This window comes from Triturus cristatus, chromosome 4_1, assembly GCF_964204655.1.
Source record: "Triturus cristatus chromosome 4_1, aTriCri1.1, whole genome shotgun sequence".
NCBI lineage: Eukaryota > Metazoa > Chordata > Amphibia > Caudata > Salamandridae > Triturus > Triturus cristatus.
In genome coordinates this window covers 189,716,526-189,730,004 of record NC_140585.1, presented here as the reverse complement: position 1 = coordinate 189,730,004, position 13,479 = coordinate 189,716,526, and positions in this window count along the sequence as shown.

Below are 13,479 nucleotides of genomic sequence, written 5' to 3'. Positions count from 1 at the left end.
AGAAATTTTTCCAGTTCCAGCTTGTCCACTCACATACATTCTGATTGGTTCAAATGATGTGCATGAGCACTCTTTATTGTCATGTAGTAATCCGTGATCAATTTTCTTTCTGACATCTTCATAAATTTGTTGTTGTTCATCATTCAGTTGTTGTTCCAAATTTGGTAAGTTTATTAAATCTTCCTGAGCTTGATTCATAGCTGTTTCCACTTCAGTCATGGCTATTGCAGCTTCATTTTCTACGATTGGTTGTCCTAGAGGATCTTGACTGAACGTCCCAGAACTTTGACTGTCTTGAGAACTGTCTCTAGCTACTTCAGCTGCAATTGTTGCTTCTTGTTCAATTTCTTCATTTAACATTTGTACATAAGTTGTGAAAGTACTGCATTCTATGCTATCTTTGCATGCATTAAAGGAATCTTCATAGCTTTGAAAATCTCCAAGTAATTGATCCTCTGAACGCCATGGTTTAAACAGCTGTAAAAGTGCTAAGTAGTAAAATTTATTTTTGTCAGTAGTGTCACAACTCAGCTTCCTGTGATTAATCAAACTTCCTTTTGTTTGTTTCACCAAACATCCTTCCTCACCAATGACTTTATATTTTCCATTGTTGATGTCTTCTGTGGCATTCCGTTTAAAAATGTAGTTCTGCAGCACTTCATAGATACACATGTTCTCAAGATGATGACTTCTTTGTGGGTAATATGTGTCCAACATGTTTGTTCTTAAAATGTCTGTACTTTCTGGTTCGTACTCTGCTAAATATTCAATTTCTGGAATAGATTTCGGTACCCGATTTCGCATTCCTGCAAGGCCTAAACTTACCCAAATTATTCTTCTGGATTTGGAGTACAGACTTGTAGATGATAACCTAGCTGAACATTCGTATGACCCAATTTCTTGATGCGATAACATCTTTAAACTGAAACTGTATAGCTTTTTACTGACAGTCTTCTCGTGAGAAATCTCTTCCCACATTTCTTTCAATTCCGTTTTCTCAGATTTAGTGATGTAAGATGTGACATACCGAGCAACAGCAATAGAATTGTCAGCTACATATTGAATATCCATGTTAGCATTCCACATGGATAAAATGACTGGGCTGTAGTCATTTATGTATTTCGACTCTTCTTTTCTTCTTAGGTTGTAGGTATTTTTCGGCCATTTTCTTGTAATAGTATGTCGCACAGCTGACATAAAACTGTTTACTCTTCCTTTTGAAAGAACAGGTCGTGGAAATCCAAATCGACATTTTGTGTAGAATTTATCTTTACTCTTGTACTTTCGTCGACAGTATTTTCCACAACGATGACTTTGGAAACGTAAAACTTGCTCGTTTAAGTTTTTTTCTTCTGTGCTTTTAGGTATAGCACATGTTGCATATTCTTCAATGAAAGATAAAACTGCTTCATCAGCATCTGTTCCAAATTTTGGGGCATCCTTGATCCACAACAGCATATGAATATGAGGAGCACCTCTTGCTTGGTACTCTTTTCTCCAAAAGAAATCCACAACTTCTCCAAGAGGTGGATTTTTTTTCTTGCAGATGAAGGACATCATAGCCTCAAATCTATGATTGAAATATCTGCAAACATTAACCGGATCCAATGAGCACAATTCTCCTGCTGTCTTGTATTGGATGTTTTCAATGTTTGAATTTGCCTCTCGAAGAAAATCCAGTAAATCATCCCAAGCGTACTCAGCACAGCTTAGGGTAAGGAACCATGTAGGAGTTCCTATATTCCGTAACATACATTTCAATTCTCCATGGCGTCGGTACAAATATTCATTAGTCCCACGCTGACAAGCCATCAGATTAATCAATTGAGATTCCAAATGATCATCTCGCTGTTGCACTTTGTTGATAAAATCCTTTGCAGACACATTATGTAGATGTACTCCAGTTGTTCAAATGTGATTTACTGCATAAGATAGTGCAGACAAGTCTCTTTCAAATAAAAGATGGAACAAATAAGGAATACTTTGACGAAATCTTGGATCTTCTGCATATAATCTTGTAGTCCGATACTCAGAAGCAGGAATCTGTACTGGACGTTCATCATATCGTCCACCTTCTCATGTAGGAAACAGCTGGGGAAAACAATGAGCTTCCAAGCCCTCCTCCCATACACTCACGGGAGTTCCTTTTGCTTTTTTCATCTGAAACAGATCAATAGCGTTTCCCATAACTTCTTTAGAATGAAGAGGATGTATGCTGAAATGTTCATAAATTTCTTCTTCTTTTGACTTATCCACTTTTTCAATTTGCCCAGTTGATATTCCTAAGTCTTCTAGTAAAACTTCTTCATCTTCATCCATATAAATTGATTCATACCATTTATTATTTATTTACAAATATAAATTTGCTCTTTGTACTTTTCGTACATCTACCAGCTCCTGCCAAATTTTCTTATTCTTTGTAGGTACACCATTAACCAGAATAACTAATGGTTCAGTTTCCAAACTATCTGCATCAAATTGTTTCAATATTTTTTTTCAAATCCAATGGCAAAAGACAACTCTTCCTTTTAAACCTCTTTGTAAATCTGAAGGAGGTAATTTACATGTTTTGGGCTCCATACGAACTATAGTCTGAAACGGATGGACACATTGAATGAGTATAGACTCATACGTATTTAAATCAGAAAGTCCTATTTAAATCAGGAATATCAACCAATTCTAAATTATTATGTACAGCTCTAGTTGGCATTTTATTTTCTTCTAACTTGTTATAACAGTATTTACTAATACGCTGATCTTCACCCAAATCAAAACAATTTTCAAGAAATATATATGTAGCAAAATACTTCCACTTATAATTATCTTCGTTTTCACTTTTTTTATAGAGATCAACATTCCTTGTTTGAATTTTATAATGGCTTCTCCGGCAACACATACAAGTAATATTTGGTCTTTCATTAGAGATTATAGTAAATTTTGTCATTTCATCTTCAAAATTTTTACTAACAGTGAGTTCTACATTCTCTTCCACATTTTCCTTAATAACTGTGTCAATTCCTGCACTTTCTTGTTCTGGACCAGAGTAACAAAACTGAATATCATCAGTAACCTTCACTACATCTGATACAGATCCACGGAACAGAGCACTATTCAACTCATTTAACTTTAGTGCTGGACTTTTAGCAAAATACAATCTTCTCACAAACTTTTTCATTTCAGTATGATGTACTGCCAGGATTCTAAAATGGTGAAAAACACTTTGACAAACTTTCCTAGAAAGACAAGCCAGAGAATGTCCTTGCAAACCAGTATTCTTTCTCACTCTGCATGGATCTAGTCTTTGAAGCATCTTAATCTTCTGTTTAACACTTTTTTTTACTATATTGTCTTAGAAAGTCACGTAATTTATCAATAGATTCCTGTCGCACAGTACAAATACTACTACAATTCCAAGTGTACACTGGGGCTTTAGGACGTCTCCCCATAACCTCATCAGCTAACACTTCTTCCTCATTTCTTGGAACCATTGTCTCCTTTTCCATTACACAACCATCTTTAACTTCATTAGCTCGACAATTGGTGTCAACTGCATGCAGCAAACTATTACTTTGAAGATAACTCTCTTCATTAAAAAATGGTTCAGTACTTGAACTATGCTTCCATTCTCCTAAGAACACTTTACAAAAGTTATTTTTTTTCACTACTCTTTTCCTTTTGCTTTGTGACTTCATTGCATTGACTAATTGATCTAATGTACGCATCCTGTTCAAAATTAAAAGAATAGTTTTATTTTTAATTCCAAAGCCTTTGCAACAATTGATTCAATATGTTTCTTTTTCTTATAAAATTTGGCTTTCTTCTTAATATTTTTTCACATCCTTTAGCAAATTTAACATCACTCTTCTCTGAAACATTTTTCTACGAATGTTTTTAAAATCTATTTTTCATTTTAAGTCATTCTTTCTTACTTCTGATTCTACATTAGCATTTAGTATTTTCTGTCGACTGTGTTGTTGTTTTGTACTTGAAACACTATTTGCAGTGGATATATTTTTAAAAATTTTTCTTTGTTTGAGGATATTTAAAAAAAAAATCCTTAGTCTGCTTACCAGAAGACTTTTTCTTTTTTCCAACATGCGGTTCTTCAACTAATTTTTTTTGTCCAGTTGTCTTGAAATATAGATGTTGTTGCTGTTCTTTTCTCTTGCTTGACTTCATAGGCATTTTTAATTTATTTCAGTGTTGTTCAGCAATACCTGAAAGAAACTAAAACAAAAAATACCTTTATGTAATTTAAATATATTACGAATTTTTTTTGAGCTTTTCAAATTCTATCATTTGAGCTGTCCCTTTCCTACGACTGCAAGTCTCACAGAACAACAGCAACACAAATTAAATCTCTGACATCAATTCCTGTGTGCACACAGACTCATGGTGTGATTCTAGGCAGAAAATGATATTTGATTGGCAATTTCAAAACACATTTACTACTGTGGTACAGTAAGTGATAATTACTGTAACAGCCTGACACATTTCCCTTATAGTTTAGAAAGGCAGAAAAGAGCACATGTCCTAACAGCTACTTGAGACCATCAGCATGTGTTACCTGGGTGAGTGATTAGACTAGAGCAAACAAAATGAGCCTTGGTGACTTTGAATGTGTTAGCGTTACACACTGCTATCTGAAATACCACACAGTGCTGAATAGAAAGCATGGGAGTGCAGGAGAAGCAGCTACTTGTGTGCTAAGAGTGTATTTCAGGAGACTGTATATTGTCAGGTGCAAGAGAGTTCTACATGGACGCTTGCACAACTGTATGAAGACTGCAGAGATGTATGTAAGAGTACATGTGTGGTAAGGGTTAATTGGAGTTTTGAACATGTAAAAATTACCTCACCCAATGCAGGAGTGGAAAGAAAATCTACCATGTTGATTTCAAATGTGTTAGCATTTGCCTCTCATTTGTGAGATAGTGATTTCTACTGAATGCTAACCATCACAGTTGAAGAAAACAAGCTGCCCCTTTCCTGCAAGTGCAAGTCTTACAGAACAACAGCAACACAAATTAAATCTCTGAGAACAATTCCTGTGTGCACACAGACTCATGGTGTGATTCTAGGCAGAAAACGATATATGATTGGCAATTTCAAAACACATTTACTACTATGATACAGTAAGTGATAATTTCTGTAACAGCCTGACACATTTTCATTATAGTTTAGAGAGGCAGAAAAGAGCACATGTCCTAACAGCTACTTGAGACCATCAGCATGTGTTACCTGGGTGAGTGATTAGACTAGAGCAAAGGAAATGAGCCTTGGTGACGTTGAATGTGTTAGCGTTACACACTGCTATCTGAAATACCACACAGTGCTGAATAGTAAGCATGGGAGTGTAGGAGAAGCAGCTGCCTGTGTGCTAAGAGTGTGTTTCTGGAGACTGTGTATTGTCAGGTGCAAGAGAGATCTGCATGGACACTTGCACAACTGCATGAAGACTAGGGGTGGGCGGAATTTGCGAAATTAACTTTCGCAAATTATCGCTAAAATGCTAAAAATCTCCGCAAACACGCCGGAAATATCGCGAAGACGCGGAAGTTTTTTTCCCGCCTGTTCGCGGTATTTTTTGCGTGATCGCGGGTCGCCAACTTACCCATGCGGTTGCTCAAGGGCGCGGCCATCTTGTTTTCACTTGTCTCACCCTCTCGCGATGCTTACATCCCGTTTCGGGTCGCGCAATGCATGTTCGCGCCCGTTCGCGGTCGAAATTTCCTGTTCGCGACCGCTTTTACTTGATCGCGTTGCTTTTTGCTTGCTCGGGGAGAAAATATCGCGCGAACTTGCGCACGTGGTCGCAATGGGCGCGGCCATCTTGTTTTTCACTCTATTGCATGGTTCTGGGGCCTGATTTTCAATCCTCCCAAAATCCTTTCAATCCTTTGTTTATAGACACTTTTTTTGGATCTTTATTACTTATTATTTCTCTAACTATTTTCCTGCTTCTATATTTTTGGTTTTTGTCTAATTTTTTTTTGTTTTTTAGCTACTTTTTCTCTTTCTATTGCCTGCTATTTATTTCCTTTACTCCTTTATTTATTTTACCTTTTCTTTCCCGCCCCGTCCCCAGAACCATGTCCAAGGGTAGGGCTGTTCACCGGCGCAGCCAGAGCCGCGACCGCCTTCCTTGCGGAAGGCGGCGCCCACAAGGGGTGCAGGCACGGGCCTTATTTGGGGAGGAGGAGTTGGCTGCACTAATTTTCTTTGTGCAGCACCACCTCCCCTCAACCCTGGCAGCAGGTGGCAGGCCTGGGTCCGGGTACGGCCTCCGGGAGCGTCGGCAGCGGTGGGGGAAGGTGCGCCGGGCAGTGTAGCGCATCTCTGGGGTCCGGCGCACCCAGGCACAGCTGACGCACCGGTGGTCCGACATCCTGGACCGTGAGCAGGACCTGCTGGACCTGCTAGGAGTGGAGGTCCCGGGGCTTGGTGAGTATATATTTAATTACTACAACTTGTATCTGTTCTTCTGCTCTGTGTTATATATTGCGAATATTTTTTTTTCCTTCCAACCAGCTAGAATGTTGCTGCTTACAATACATTCCAGGTTAATAACGTTTAAAAGTCTTCTGTGATTATGGTGCTCTTCTGCGCTACTACTAATCTTACTTGTTTGCAGCTTTGCGTTTGCGCTTGCTTAGCGTGATTCTTTACGAGTTTATTTTAGAGAAATTAAGTTACGTAATGCTACAGTGACTCTAGTCCACTCCTTACTTTGTCCCGTCACTAATAGATAGGGGCGGATTGATGTTTAGGTACACTACTTTGTATGAGCTTCTAATTTGTTAGTGGTATGCGTGATGCCCCCTCACTCAGTTACGTGACGTGCTGCTAGTACGGCAGTCTTTAGAACCTTTTCTAGTTTGTTCAATGAGTGGTGTTAGGCTTAGCAGTTACTTAGCAGTAGCAGATCAGCATCAATCAAACCAAAATTTGGTGTATACAAAAAATGTAGTCATGTTCATGTGTCCTCCATGATTTGACCATACGCATTGTTGAGGAATACAGTGGAAATGCATACTTAATGTACAATTGGCATGCCTGGAATAGGTGGGCTAGGTTGGGTGGTACGTTGTACTTAAGCTTAGTTGTAACTTAGTTTTCTGGAATCAGAATGGAAGACTGGATTACTGTTGATAAATAGTAACTTAAGTAGTCGAACTGCGAGTCCCCCGATATTACATGTTGACCAGATGAGATCGGTCAATGTAGTTATTGCAATTGTTGTTTACATAAGTGTTTTTTGACCGTTGTTGAAAAATATTGACACCATCCATCAATGTTTGTCTCTTTCTTATATCTTTCCTGTTCATCAGCACCCAGGGGCAGACCGACAGGGACTGGGCAGTCGGCGGGACAGGAACAACACCACCAGGAGGACACCGCTGAGGGCTCCTCTGCTGGCCCCAATAAGTCTTCTTGTTTTTAATAATATTTCTTATTCCATAACTTTTACTGCCCCATATTTTTCCTGAACTATTGTTGGTTTCCAAATGCTATTTTTTTACCACCAATTACCCTTCGATCTGTACTGTTTCAAAAATCTTATCCCTGCCTCCGCTATGATGACTCTGAGTACTACTACTACTACATACGATCAGTCTGTCTGTACTGTAGTAGCTAGTCTTGCCCAGTTGGCCAGTGCCACGCTTTGTGAAAGGTTGTAATATAAAACTCATATTGACCAGTAGCTCGAGCCATTGAGTCCAATCCGTTGGGTCGTCGTCTTGTACTACTTTTACTCTCATTGATCTTGAGGCTTTGAAAATTCACAGCAACAACAGCCCTACCAGATTTATTACTATTTTGATATGATACCCTATAGGACATACTACTGTTGTAGGGATCTTGCACATACATTTGCACCAGAAAATAGGATGTTGGTGATGGTAGGTTGGACCTTCCTTGCACACCTCAATCAGAAATTCCGCACCCACCACAATTCCACTGCTTGACTATAGTACTGTCTTGTCATAACTATTAGGTCTCGGAACCCTCCCCCCAAGATACCCAACAAGTAGACAACCCAGAACATAACACACCCAACCTCTCAGTCGTGGAAGCAATTCACATGCACACCCTTACTTTAATTTGCTCACTCGTGTAAGTTAGTCCTCCACACCAAATACCACCAAGTCTATGTAAGTTCAAAATGTTTATTTCAATTTGAGAAGGTCTGTACACTGTTTTCTTATAAATGCAGCACCAACCGGAAAATCAATAACATTAAAACAATATACATTGTTACACTTATACAGTTGGGAATTAAATCATGATAACTGAACAGTGGTGGAAGGCAGCACCACCATCACATAGCAATTTAGTTTATATAAATTTATAAAAGAAGATGTGAGTGAAGGGACCCCTCACCTTAGAAGAACCTAGTACTGGTAGTTGTTGCATCATTCAGAAGCTCTGGTTCGTAGAAGGGAATCTTGCGTCTGTAATGCGAAAAAAGAAATGGTGTGCGTTAGTATATTGCAACTTGCAAGCATTTCTCAGCCGTGCCAAAAAGTGTAGCATCAATGGATAAGCAATATGGACTAACAGTAACAGTAGTACACCAGTACTTCCTAAAAAAGTGGCTTGTTAATGTTTGTGGACCGCTTGTACGCAGCACGTAGACTAGACAGTAGCAGTGTGAGGCAGGTCATGTGGGCTCAAAGGTGTCTTAAGAAGCTGCAAGGTAAAGGTAACGTCACATGTGCAAAAATAAAAGCCACAAAGGTAAAATGGTAGCATGGCTAGGGCTAATTAAGCAAAGGCTACAATGATCATATATAACTATTAGTGTCTACTCTACTACTACCTGATTTGTACTAGTGATGCATGTTAGTATTAACTAATTTTTCAACCTTGCAACTGATCAATAGGGGGGAGGTGTATATGACGCCTAATAAATGTGTAATGTTTTCTAGGCACACTACCGACCACCAGTGCCGGGGCCAGCGAACAAGGCGACGCGGAGGGAGAGGATGTGGCAGTTGCTGCCGATACCGACGATGGAGCGGTAGGGGGAGTGGCAGCACCAGTGGCAGGCGGTGGTAAGTTAGATTCATAATCCTTAACTATTGTTGAACTTGACAGCACACTCACTGCAAGGGTGTACTGTATGTATATGTATACTGTACAGTTGTGACTTAGGGCCCCATTAGGATGGTTGGCGTATTGCCCCGCCGGGCCGTCTGGAATTCACTGCCGACACCGCAGGGGCAAACCTCCCGCCATCCCTGTAGAAAATATTCAGACCCCCCACATGTCGACCAGGCGGAAAAGGGTTCAATATGGCGGTGGTGTCTCTCTGAACTCACCGCCAGCCATATAATCTGCATTTTGGAATGCCTTTGCGTGGCGGCATTGCCGTCCGCCACGGAAAGGCATGCAGACATTGCAGAGTATGCTTGGGGGCCCCCATGGAGGGTACCTACCTATGCTATGGTACCCTCCCACCTTTCAAAGCAAAACGTGACAGGCTCCGTGCGGGGCCCGTCATGTTGTGCTTGGAAAAGCAGGACAACATTTTAGCATTGCTTTCAGCAAAGCCAACCAGAATGTAAAAAAAAAAACAGGATGCGCCCGCCACTGTGCCGGGCGCATCATCCTAATTAATTGTCCCCACGGGACCCCCACCCTTTTTAGCATGAGGATGGCGGGCGGACAAAGTCTGCCCGCTATCCGATGTCGTAAGTAAGTATGAGTTGTTGGGGACGTTTGAAGAGTGAACTAGAAGACTAGAATTCCCTTTAATTGGCATAGGACTAGGAGCCGGAGTATTGAGTAACCAATGGCCTCATCTATCTGATTTCAACTCCGCTTTGAAAGTTTTATGGAGAAGAGCACCTGGTGCACTGTTCAACTAAAAAGTGAAAGACGGGTGGAAGGAAGAAGGACGGGCGACATTTAAAATGTTATGTACTACTGTGCTTTATTTTATAGTGCTACTCTACCATGCCACTATGTGTATAAATAATTACCTTGTCCTACTGTTTTTCTAAGAGTATATTTTACAATTGTCTTGTTTTTTTCTTTTTGATACACAGCTACTCCGAAACTCAACCGGAAGGAGTTGGCCGCCAAGGCACGGCGCCGGAAGCTGGAGGCAATCCAGCGGGAATACCGGCGGCTGGTGGTCCTAGCGGAGGAGGAGGAGGAGACTGCGGCAGCAATTGTTCAAGCCTCCTCCAGTGCCCCGGGCCCCAGCCACCGCCCTCCAGCGGTACGGCGCCACCGTCTGGCGGCTGCCCGCCGCCACCGTGACATCTCCGGTGCCCCCCCCAATTGTGGCTGCAACTGCCGCGGCCTTAGACGCCGCGTCGCCCGTTTAGAGGACGAGATGCACCAGATGCGTGTCCTCCTTCAGTCCCGCCCCACCACTTAGTCGCTGTCATCCTGTTCTGCCCCTTTTTTAATTCTTGTTTGGGTGGGTGGGTGGGAACTTGTTTGGGTGTTACGGACTTTATGGACATTGGTTGGGGTTAGGGAGGGGGGTGGGTCAGCTTTTGTGGGTTTAGTTTATTTTTGTTAGGGTAAATTAAATATATTTTTCTATGTTACATGCAATGTTTTTAATGTTTTGTAGGTGGGGTAACTGTTTTACATCACACTGTTTCCTTGCTGGTGCATGGCCGCCCATAGCCTGTGTTTGATTTCAATAATTTGCTGACTGTATAAGACACAAACAGATAGATGCGACACACCTCACTCATTGACTGGTCCTTCTAGTACTTTCAGTCTGTCCTGTAGTCTATGCATTCTTTGGAGTGGTGTGTGAAAATGAAATCATTGACAACATGTCCATTATTAATTCTGCCTCCCCCAAACTTCTCTCTTACCGGTGCTTGATGTTTATGTCCAACTGTGGCACAGCACTGGCTGCATGGTGAAGATGGTTTCCTTTTTCATACATGCCATGATCGGGGTGGTGGTGGTGGTGGTGGTAGTATAGTAGTAGTAGTGGACACTGGCAGGGCGGCAGCATTTCCAAAAAAAGAAAAGGAGACAGTCAATCGCCTTTGAGAGACTGTTAGAGGAGTAGTTGAATGAAGTACAGTACAGAACTTACCGAGCAACAATAATATGCTCAAATATTTGACAAAAAAACTGAATGGTGGTTAGGAGGATAGCCTACTAGACAGAGTTACAAACTATAGTTGTGTCGAGTCACTTGACTATGCCTACAGTCTAACAGTTAGTGCTGTATATGAGGAATGACAACAAACAAATCCAATCAATGCCGGCAATTCATGTTGAGGTATATGTTCCTTTGTTAAATAAAATAACCTCTGAAATATCCTACTCATGGGTGGCCAAGCAGAAGAAGATCATCGCTCTGCCTTGAAATTGAAGTAGTGTTGCTTTCACCACATCCGCCCCAGCAAGTGTGTGATTAAGTATTGGTGTACATTTAATTTAGTTACACCTCGACAATAAGTCACACAGCCCGGGGGAAGAGGGTTAGGGTTTGTTGAATTTATGGGAAGGGGGTTTTTGGGAAAGGTTTGACATAGAAAAACAGTATGCATACATAAACAAACAAACGACAATCATTGAAGACTACCATATCCATATGTTAAGGGAGAAAAAGTCAATGCATGCATGATGATGAGAGACCCGGATTACATACACTTCTAGTTCTTGTTCTGTTGTTCCGGTCTTAATACTTTAACACATAGCAAATAGAAATTTTAAATATTGGTAGGGAAGAAACGTAAACACAGAGCAAACCTAATGATGATAACAACTCCAAAAACACACTGTTGTAAAGATTGTATACAAGATATTAATCAAATTATTTAAAAGAAGATAAAAGTGGATACTGTTACTGTCTTATCCCGGTCAAAAATGTGGACTGGATTTGCATCTCGGCATTCCTCTTGCTCCTCTCGTCCATCAATCTTGGGTGTGTCGCCTCGCCACTGCCCGGCTGGAAAAAAAAAGGTGATGGATTGGTAAGGTAATTAATATGCATTGTAATGTTTTACAAAGTTTAGGGCAAGGCCCGGCCTGTAATTGTAGATGGAAAACCAAAGGGGATATTGAGAAAGAAAGTGAAAACAAATGCACAAGTGATGGTGTAGTGCAACAAGAACACTTTCCGAGGTGGCATGTATGCATCGTCTCTACTCTAGTCTGTTTCCAGCATTGACCTTCAACAGTAACAGGAGAGAGCAGGCCCACAGTGCTTAGCATTAGCACATCCTACGTTAACACTTTAGAGTCTTTTTTTTCTCTCAAAGAGTTGGACAAACGCAAAGCACATTATCCATTCCAAACATAGCATTTTACAGTTTAAGTTAGTAAAATCAATGCACTGCAGTCATCCCACCGCTACACTCTATTCAACTTCTACACAGACATTTGGGTCTGCTGTGTTTGTTGTTGACGTGTTTACCTTTAGGCTTTTCCGTTTTATGCCACTCCTGAAACATCCTCCTGACTTCATCATCATCTCTGATACTTTTACTGACTGACTGAAGATCGGCCTGCAGTATAAGTATAATTTTTATGACACAACAAGAGTAGAAATATAAATATTACTGACTTGAGTCATTCTTTATTGTGTACAGAAAGATAGATTACTACTAGTACACTTTGACATCACTTTGTGCACAACAAACAAACAACGCAAACACAAAGACCAATAGCTCAGAGTCAGGTGTCCAATGCATGCCATTAATTGTCATCATTCATTACCTGTTCCTTCTCATCTTAAGTTAACGGGCCATCTCTTTCGCCATCATCATGATGGACGGTGCTGTTGTGTCACAGTCATTTGCATTGCGCAGATTGAGTGAGTCCCCTTCCTGTATTGAACTAAAAGCAATGTATCACCAAGATGCAGGAGAAGTACACATTTCTTATTTGCAAGAAGGGGAAAATTTGTGTGTTCTGTAGAAAGTTGATTAGTGGCAGTGCACAATTACATAAGTTCATGCGCAACAAATACAACAAAATCTACATCATTCAGTCTGAGACTCTGCGGCCAATGCATGGCATCAATCATTACCTGTTCCATCTCATCTTGTTAACGGGCCGTGTATTTTGCCATCATCATCATGGACGGTGCTGTTGTGTCACAGTCATACGCATTGCGCAGATTGAGTGAGTCCCCTTCCTGTATTGAATTAAAAGCAATGTATCACCAAGATGCAGGAGAAGTACACATTTCTTATTTGCAAGAAGGGGAACATTGAATTCACCTTGAGTTAAGTTTAGTGTGTTCTGTAAAGTTGATTAGTGGCAGTGCACAATTACATAAATTCATGCACAACAAACACAACAAAATCTAAATCATTCAGACTGCGACTCTGCGTCCAATGCATGGTATCAATCATTACCTGTTCCATCTTATTTTCAGTTAATGGCCAGTCTCTCTCGGCTCTGAAAGGAGGATAGCTATAGTAGTCATCTGATTCATGGTCCACTTGTTTTGGAAGGACGAGGAAAGTTTGAATTTGTTGTTAC